Source organism: Parus major, unplaced genomic scaffold (assembly GCF_001522545.3).
Source record: "Parus major isolate Abel unplaced genomic scaffold, Parus_major1.1 Scaffold406, whole genome shotgun sequence".
Lineage (NCBI taxonomy): Eukaryota > Metazoa > Chordata > Aves > Passeriformes > Paridae > Parus > Parus major.
Window position 1 is genome coordinate 60,118 of NW_015379316.1, and position 7,669 is coordinate 67,786.

At 49.1% G+C, this 7,669-nt stretch overlaps 1 protein-coding gene across 1 annotated transcript in view; it reads left to right on the forward strand.

The window, feature by feature from the left end:
- Positions 1-5,169, forward strand: part of LOC117243789 (zinc finger protein 572-like) — a 9,948-nt gene extending 4,779 nt beyond the window's left edge. The window contains 1 exon segment of the mRNA XM_033511640.1: positions 3,531-5,169. The gene's annotated coding sequence lies outside the window, so the exon portion shown is untranslated.
- Positions 5,170-7,669: the final 2,500 nt, after the last annotated feature.

Consider the following 7,669-nt stretch of genomic DNA (forward strand, 5'->3'; position numbering starts at 1 on the left):
GTCACCCCGAATATCTTGTGCGGTCCTGGCAGGGCTTTTTTGAAGGGGGGAGGGATATTTGGAGCTCACCCGAAGTATCTTTGGGTTCCCTGCTTCTTTTTTTCGGGACGGGGCGGGCGGAGCGATGTTTGGATCTTGCAGGACTCCAAAGTGGACCAGAAATTCCCTTTGGGTGGGATACTGCGGGGTCCCCGGGAGGTGTTTTTTTGGGGATGTCCCGGTGGTGGCTGCCGGTAGAGCCCCGGCAGTGGGTGGGGGATGGAGGTTCCCGGAGCCACGTGGCGATCGCCCGGTACCAGCAAGGGGGAGAGGAGCAGCCTTGAGATTGGGGAAATCGAAAAGGGTGGAGCCCCAGGAGTCCCGGAGCCTGAAATGGAGGTCTGGAGAAGGGGGAACCCGAGAGCCGGGAATGAGGGGAGCCTGGAGAAGGGATGAGCCTGGAGAGGGGGAACCCCTGGGACACCAAAGTGGGGACCCCAGAGAGGGGAGACCCCTAGGACCCCCAGCACCCCAGAGCAGACAGTCAAGGTAGGAGAGACCCCCAAACCCTTGGCATCCCTTAGTGGCACTGCAGAGAGGGGGACCCATGGGACCCTCAGCAGCCCAGATATGGGGGATTCCCAGAATCCCAAAGTGGCGAGACCAAGTAGGAGGGACCCCTGTGATTCCCTGGAAGCCTGGAGCAGGCAGAGACCCTGCAAAGGAGGGTCATCCAATATATGCAGGAGCCACAGCATCCAGGACAAAGGGGACCTCCACAACCCCATAGTGAAGACACCAGAGAGGAGGAACCCCAGGGAAGGATTTTTTCTTCTTAGACCTGAAGTTTTGGACGTTTTCATGGACACAAGATACCGGGTGACTTCTAGAGATGGACTTGGGCAGGAGAAACCCCCAATCCTGGGTGCTCATCCCTTGTTTTCATTCCCAAGGTTTGGCCGAATGGAGGAGGCAGTGAGGAAGCTGCTCTGGGACCCCCAGGCAGATGAGGAGGAAGTTACTTCCCCTTTCCCATTCTCTTCTGCCCCATCTCCCAGCCCACTATTNACGGCGGGGACTACCATCTTCTCGGCAGCAAGGATATTCTTCAGGGGCCCTTGTAGTCCTAATGGCATACTTTCTCTTGAAAGTAGCCCACCGAGACAATTTAATTGTGTCTGTCCTACACGGTACCTTGACTGTCTTTCGGCACTCAATCACTAGTGCTTCTGCTTTGGCATCTAATTTTCCCCTTACCCCCTTTTGGTAAATCAGGTACCACTCAGGAGAGTCAAGTTCTAAAAACCCCGCCCGGGTGGCAAGTATTAAGAGACGGCTAGTCTCCTCCTGTTCCTTGATCAGACAACCGGTACACAACCCTTGGGCCTGTACCCTCCCCAACAGTGGGTTACCCAAATTTGTCTACAATAAGCACACTCAAAATGTATTAAAGGAAAACAATCACAATCTGGGTTGATGCAACTTATCTGGTTGTCACTGGTCATTTGTGGTGACGCTGAAGCTTAATTTTCAGCTCTCCCGGAGGGGTGGTGACTTCCCACTCAGAGGTGTTGCAATCCTTGACCTTTTTCACTCTGGATGAATGTGTTCAGCCCCTTTCTGCAGTCCGAACAGCAGTGTCAGTGGTGAGGAGAACAAGGAACGGTCCTTCCCAGTGTGGGGTGAGGGGAAGCTCTTTCCAAGCTTCGAAGAGGACTTTATCTGGTGTATCGCGAATCTCAGAGTGGCACTTTGGGGAATAAGCCCTTGCTTTCGAAGGTCTGTGAGTCTGTGTAGATGGTCCCCCTCTTTCCTTTCAGCCTCCAGAGGGCTCTCAGGAGAGCATAGAGCTCGCAAACTTGTGCGGACCAGCTTGCTTTCAAGGGACCTGATACTACAGCTTCCCCTGACGCACCATTTATTATTGCATATCCCGACTTTCTCTTCAATAACTTTCGAAGATCCATCTATAAACTACTTCTCTCCCCCTTCTAACTCTTGATCTTCTAAGTCTGGTCTTATTCTAGTCTGCAGCTCTACAGTCTCAGTACAATCATGTAACAGTTTTTCTGGAGGTTCACCGAACAGGAACTGAGCAGGATTTCGTGCAGAAGTGGTTTTTAATTCTAAACCAGGTGAGCTGATTAAAATGGCTTCATATTTCAGAAGCCTGGAATCAGTTGGCCACTTCTCTGCTTTTTGCTGCAAGATGTTTCTCACATCGTGGGGAGTGTAAACTACCAAGGGAGCTCCAAAAGTTACTTTCTTAGCTTCTCCCACTAACAGAGCCACTGCTACAGTCGCCTGTAAACACGTAGGCCAACCCCGACTAACAGGATCTAAGATCTTTGAGAGAAACCCTATAGGCTTCCTCTTTCCTGCCCATTCCTGGGTCAGGACTCCCTGTGCTGTTTGTCCACTCACATCTACAAACAACTGAAATTCTTTATTTGTATCTCCTAGAGTTAGTACAGGGGCAGTCATAAGAATATTTTTCAATTTCTGGAAATTAGACTCATCCTGTTCAGTCCACTTCAGCCTGTCAGTGTTCAACCTTTCATACAAAAACTTCACTTCCTCACTGAAACCCTCAATCCACTGCCTGCAATATCCCAAGAGCCCTAAAACTTGTCTAATTTGTCTTTTTGTTCTCGGTGCAGGCAACGCAAGGATGCCTGCCACTCTCTCAGGGTCCAATTTCTTTTTCCCTTGAGATATCCAATGTCCTAGGTATTTTATTTCAGGCTCTGTGAATTGCAGCTTGGATTTTGAGACTTTCAAACCTTTCTTTCCTAAAAAGTTCAACAAGGCAATTGTGCTTTTCCTCACGCTTTCCTCAGTCGGTCCAGCTATCAACAAGTCATCTACATACTGCAAAAGCTTTGTCCCACCCTCAGGAATAAATTGGGTTAGCAACTGTTCTAAAGCCTGCCCGAAAAGGTTCAGAGACCCCACGAACCCCTGGGGGAGGACCGTCCACCTTAGCTGCTGCTTCCGGTTTGTATCTGGGTCCTCCCACTGAAATGCAAAATAATTTCTACTCCTTTCATCCAGAGGGCAAGTCCAAAAAGCATCTTTCAAATCAATCACACTGTACCACACATCTTCAGGTGAGAGTCTATTTAGCAAGGTATAGGGGTTGGCCACCACCGGGAACCTAGTCCGGGTCCTAGCGTTTACAGCCCTTAGGTCCTGGACCAATCGGAAGCTGCCATCCGTCTTCCTGACAGCCAGGATGGGGGTGTTATGTTGAGACATGCAAGGTTTTAAAGTACCCCCTTTTAGGAGGTCATCAATTACTTGTTTCAACCCCCTTCTCCCCTCCATCGGGATGGGATATTGTTTAACCCTTATAGGGTCCTCAGGGTTCTCGATTTCTATTTTTCAAAGCCCAGTCCTACCTGGCTGCCCCCTCCTGTCAGGGACTTGTAAAGAGTGATGAGGTCTCCCCTGAGGCTCCTACGGGATAAACACCCCCAGCTCCCTCAGCTGCTCCTCACAGAATTTGTGCTCCAGACCCTTTACAAGCCTTGCTGCTTTTCTCTGGACAGGTTCAAGCATCTCAAGATCCTTTCTAAATTGGGATCCAGGACTGGACAGCACTCCAGGTGTGGCCTCACCAGTGCTGAGTACACTGATATTCAGAAGAAGAGTTATTGCCCTGGTCCTGCTGGCCACACTGTTCCTGATGCAGGCTCACAGAGCAGATGAGGAGTGACAATATTTAATCAATGGAGAAGTGTCTACATGTGCAGAGGGGAGAGCAAGGAGTCAGTGGATCCGAGTCTTTCTCCAGAGAAGGAGACAATGGAGGGAGTGGGAAGGAAAGGGTTAAACACGGTGGATGGCAAGAAGGGGCTGGATTCCCTCAAGGGACCTGGCAGCTGGGAATGCCAGGGGCTGGAGAATGTCAATGGGGGAAACCCCCTCAATTCTGCCTATTGCTCTTTATCTTCCTCTGTTCTGGGAAGCAGAATCTGTTCCACATCCCATCAGTCCCAATCCTCATCCTACCCCTCCTGGGGGTTTTGGGGCTTCTGTGGGATTGTGTATTTTGGGGTGTGATTGAGGATTTTGAGGTGGGATCAAGCCGTTTTGAGCCTTTGGCATCTCTCCAGCCAGGGGCACCAGGAGCACCCGGGGGGCTCCAGCCAGACCCTGCCCCCTCCAGCAAAGGGCTCACACAACCCCTCATCCTGCCCCCAAAATCCCTGGGGATCCTCATCCATCTCTATATTCCCCTCTCTGAGATCTCCCGACCAATGGATTGGAAGGGAGCTGTGCTCACAGGGTGAGCACAACTGCAAGTGACCAGGGAGGGGGAGCTTGCCCCAGATATCTTGGGTGGTCCCTGTGAGGGTTTTTCGGGGGTTCCTGCTGGCAGCTCCTGGCAGAGCCCCAGCTGTGGGCAGGGGTTGTGGGGTCTCCCCCCACCTGTGTTTTGGTCTCCCTGGGTCAGGCTCAGGATCCACATGGCAATCACCTGGTGCCAGCGGGGCTGAGGGTACACTGGTTTTGGAGACCTCCAGGAGAGCTGGGTTTGTGGGAAGCGCAGGAGCCACAGAGTGGGGAGAGCAGAAAGGGGCAATCCCAGAGCTGGGGAACCCTGGGGAGTGTAAGAGACGGTCCAAAGATTCCCTCATCTGTCTCACAACCATCTCAAGGACAGAGACTGAGACCCTGAATATCACAAGGGACTTGGTTTGGGGGTTTGGGCCTATCTGAGCTGGATGTTTGCTAAGTGATTGTTTGCAGGTGGTTGCACAGTACACTGCTCTCATTCCTGCTGGTGAGCAGAGGCTTGTACGTGGTACCCTGTGCAATGGGTTTTCCACAACACCTTGTCCTTGTTCCTGCTGGTGAGCAAAGACTTGCAAGACATGGATCGCTCTGTACCCTACACCTGCACCCTGCACAATGGAATTCATCACAGTGATCATCAATCTCCTCTGTTTTTGGCCCTGCGCCCCTTGCTTTGCAAAAGACTATAAAATTATACCCCAAACTTACCTTCCTTTGAGATCTCCCCAACGGACAGAAGACTCTGCGTCGTTGGACGGCTGAGTGGACTTCGACGTTGGTAGCTATAATCCCCTTACTCTCTTTTCCTTATGCTTTGCTTTCTCCTCTTTTCTCTCTATCGCATATTAGTGCTGTTGAGCACTCAATAAAGTGTGTTTTGTTGTTTAAGTCCTTGGTTTGCTGATAATCTTTTGTACTCTAAGACCGGCTAAAAGAACCACATCACGAATCCCACCTTGCGGATCGTGACAGGGAGCCTGAAGGGAGAGGGAGGAAGGAGAGTGGGGGAACCAGGGACCCGTTGGACACAGAATTGGGAGGTCAGGAAAGGGAGGATCCCTGAGATTCCCAGGACCCCCAGAGAAGGCAGGAACCCTGGATAGGGAGGACCCTAAAAGAGAAAGAACCTTGTAGAAGAGGCCATTTGGAGCGACTCCAGGGTGCAGGAATCCAGTGGGAAGGGGGGAAGCCCCCAAGATCCTGCAGGAGGAGGGGCTGCAAACCTCTTGAAATGAATAACGACGGATGGGACTACCAATGCTATTATTTCGATTTACTGCTCAAATATATTAGGTAAGGTCTGAGTCTGAAAGCGTAAGATTTAGGAGTAGCAAGTCAGCCATAGCTCAAAGGTAGTTTCTTTGTTACACAGTAATATATAACATTTTGGTCCAATGGACAGTTGACATGGAGTTTATTTTTACTTTCTCACCTATCACCTTTGCTAAATTCAGCCACACTGCGTGTACTTTTTACCCAATAGACTGTTACCTCACACACACATATGCCTTATTATAACCTCTAGATTCCTAGCTTACTCTATAAAATCACACTATTACAGTTTTAAACCATCCACCATCTTACTCAATACAGTTTCTTACTTACTTAAGACATATTCTTAATTGCAATTATAGGAGCATAAGTTTATGATTTCTCTACTTAATGCCTGTGTACCTTTATCATTACATTAACCCAAGGCTATAAATCAAACCCTTCAGTATCTGTGGAAGTTTCTATCTTTCCATTTCCCACACAAACTCAGCCCAGGAAGCCGCAAGGAGGAAAGACCATCCCCTGTGCCAGGAAGGCAGCCAGAGACCCAGACGGAGCTCAGAGCTGGTGGAGAGGCCTCATGGCTGGGAGAAGCCCCACAAGTGCTTGGAATGTGGGAAGGGTTACAGCCAGAGCTGCAACCTGATCTGGCATCAGGTGATTCACACTGTGACATGGACATTCTGTACATGATATTTGCAGTGCCTTTGCCATCCAGGATGGTGCAACAAACACCTGCACACACCATGAAGGAACCCATTTCACATGGTGATTTTTGGAGACACAAGCATGACCCCTGCACCGTGTCAGTAAATTTCCATTGCCCTGCTACCATTACCAGAGGTCTGGGATGAGCTTTAATCATGCAACAACCTCTACTTGCCGTTTTTCTTAGGTGTACAGAAAGGCGTGTTCCAAGGACGGGAAGATGGGCGAATATGGCCCATGGACTATTGTTCCTGTGCGAGCTGTTGTAGATTTTGCAGCCATTCCTTGCAGAGGACCCACACAGGGTCCTCTGCCCTCCATGTGAGCTTACATATTTGATTTTGGAACAGCTGATCAATGACCCCTATGAAAAAGATCTTTTGGTGAAGCTGAATCTATTTGTATGGTGGTTCCAAATTGTCCTAAAACATCCCTTCCCCACAGTGTACATGGTGTGGTGCAATCTGGGCAGTTTGCTCATCAGGGCCAAGAAAAAGCCATAGGTGAGCACTCTGCCTAGGGCACTGCATTCCTCCCACCCCAATTAGGGTCAAGGTGGGCCAATTAGGGTCAAGGTTAATTGTGGGCCAACCCCTGGGCCATTCACTGCTTTTGATGATAGAGACATCAGCTCTGGTATCAACAAGCCCTTTAAATTTTTTGCCATCTGTAGGAGTCGGGGCTGCTTGACCATAAAGAGAAACAGTTAAGATCAAGGGCAAGGTTATCAGACAGGGAAGGAACAGTCATGGTCAGCAAAAGAACACAAAGTAAGAGCTAAACAGGATGAGAAATAGAGAAATTTAACAAGTTGTGGTCCAATATATGTAAATGTAATTATCCAATAAAAATGCTTACAAGGGCATGTGAACAGCACATGCAGCCAATTGTAGAAGAGATACTCGCATGAACAGATTTGTATACAGTGTAAATGTAACCAAACTTAGAGAATAAACAAATGATCTGATCATCATATTGGTGCTGTGTTGTTTCTGTTTCCACATAAAGAAATTAAAACCCTGGCAAACTGGTGACTCTGAGACATGATAAAGTGTCACTATTTGTAGCAGAAGCCAGAGAAGGCGGGGGGGGGCTGTCAGCCTGTGTTACTGGAGGTAATTCGGACTGCCTGAGAGAGGAGCGGATCCGCGCTAAGCTGAAAAAAAAAGAAGGGCTTAGATTCGATTGCATGGGAATCACTGTATCAGCAATAGAAAAGGCTGCTATTAAAAGTATGTTGCAGCTTGCAGAAAAGGCAGACTAAGATCAAAGAAGGGGACTTGGCTGCATTGCTTCTCTGGTGTAGAAAACAGGCGTTAATTGTAAATGCTGATCAACTTTATGATACAGCTACTTGGATTAACATTGGTACAGAACTTTGGGAATCTATTCAAACAGGGAATAAAGA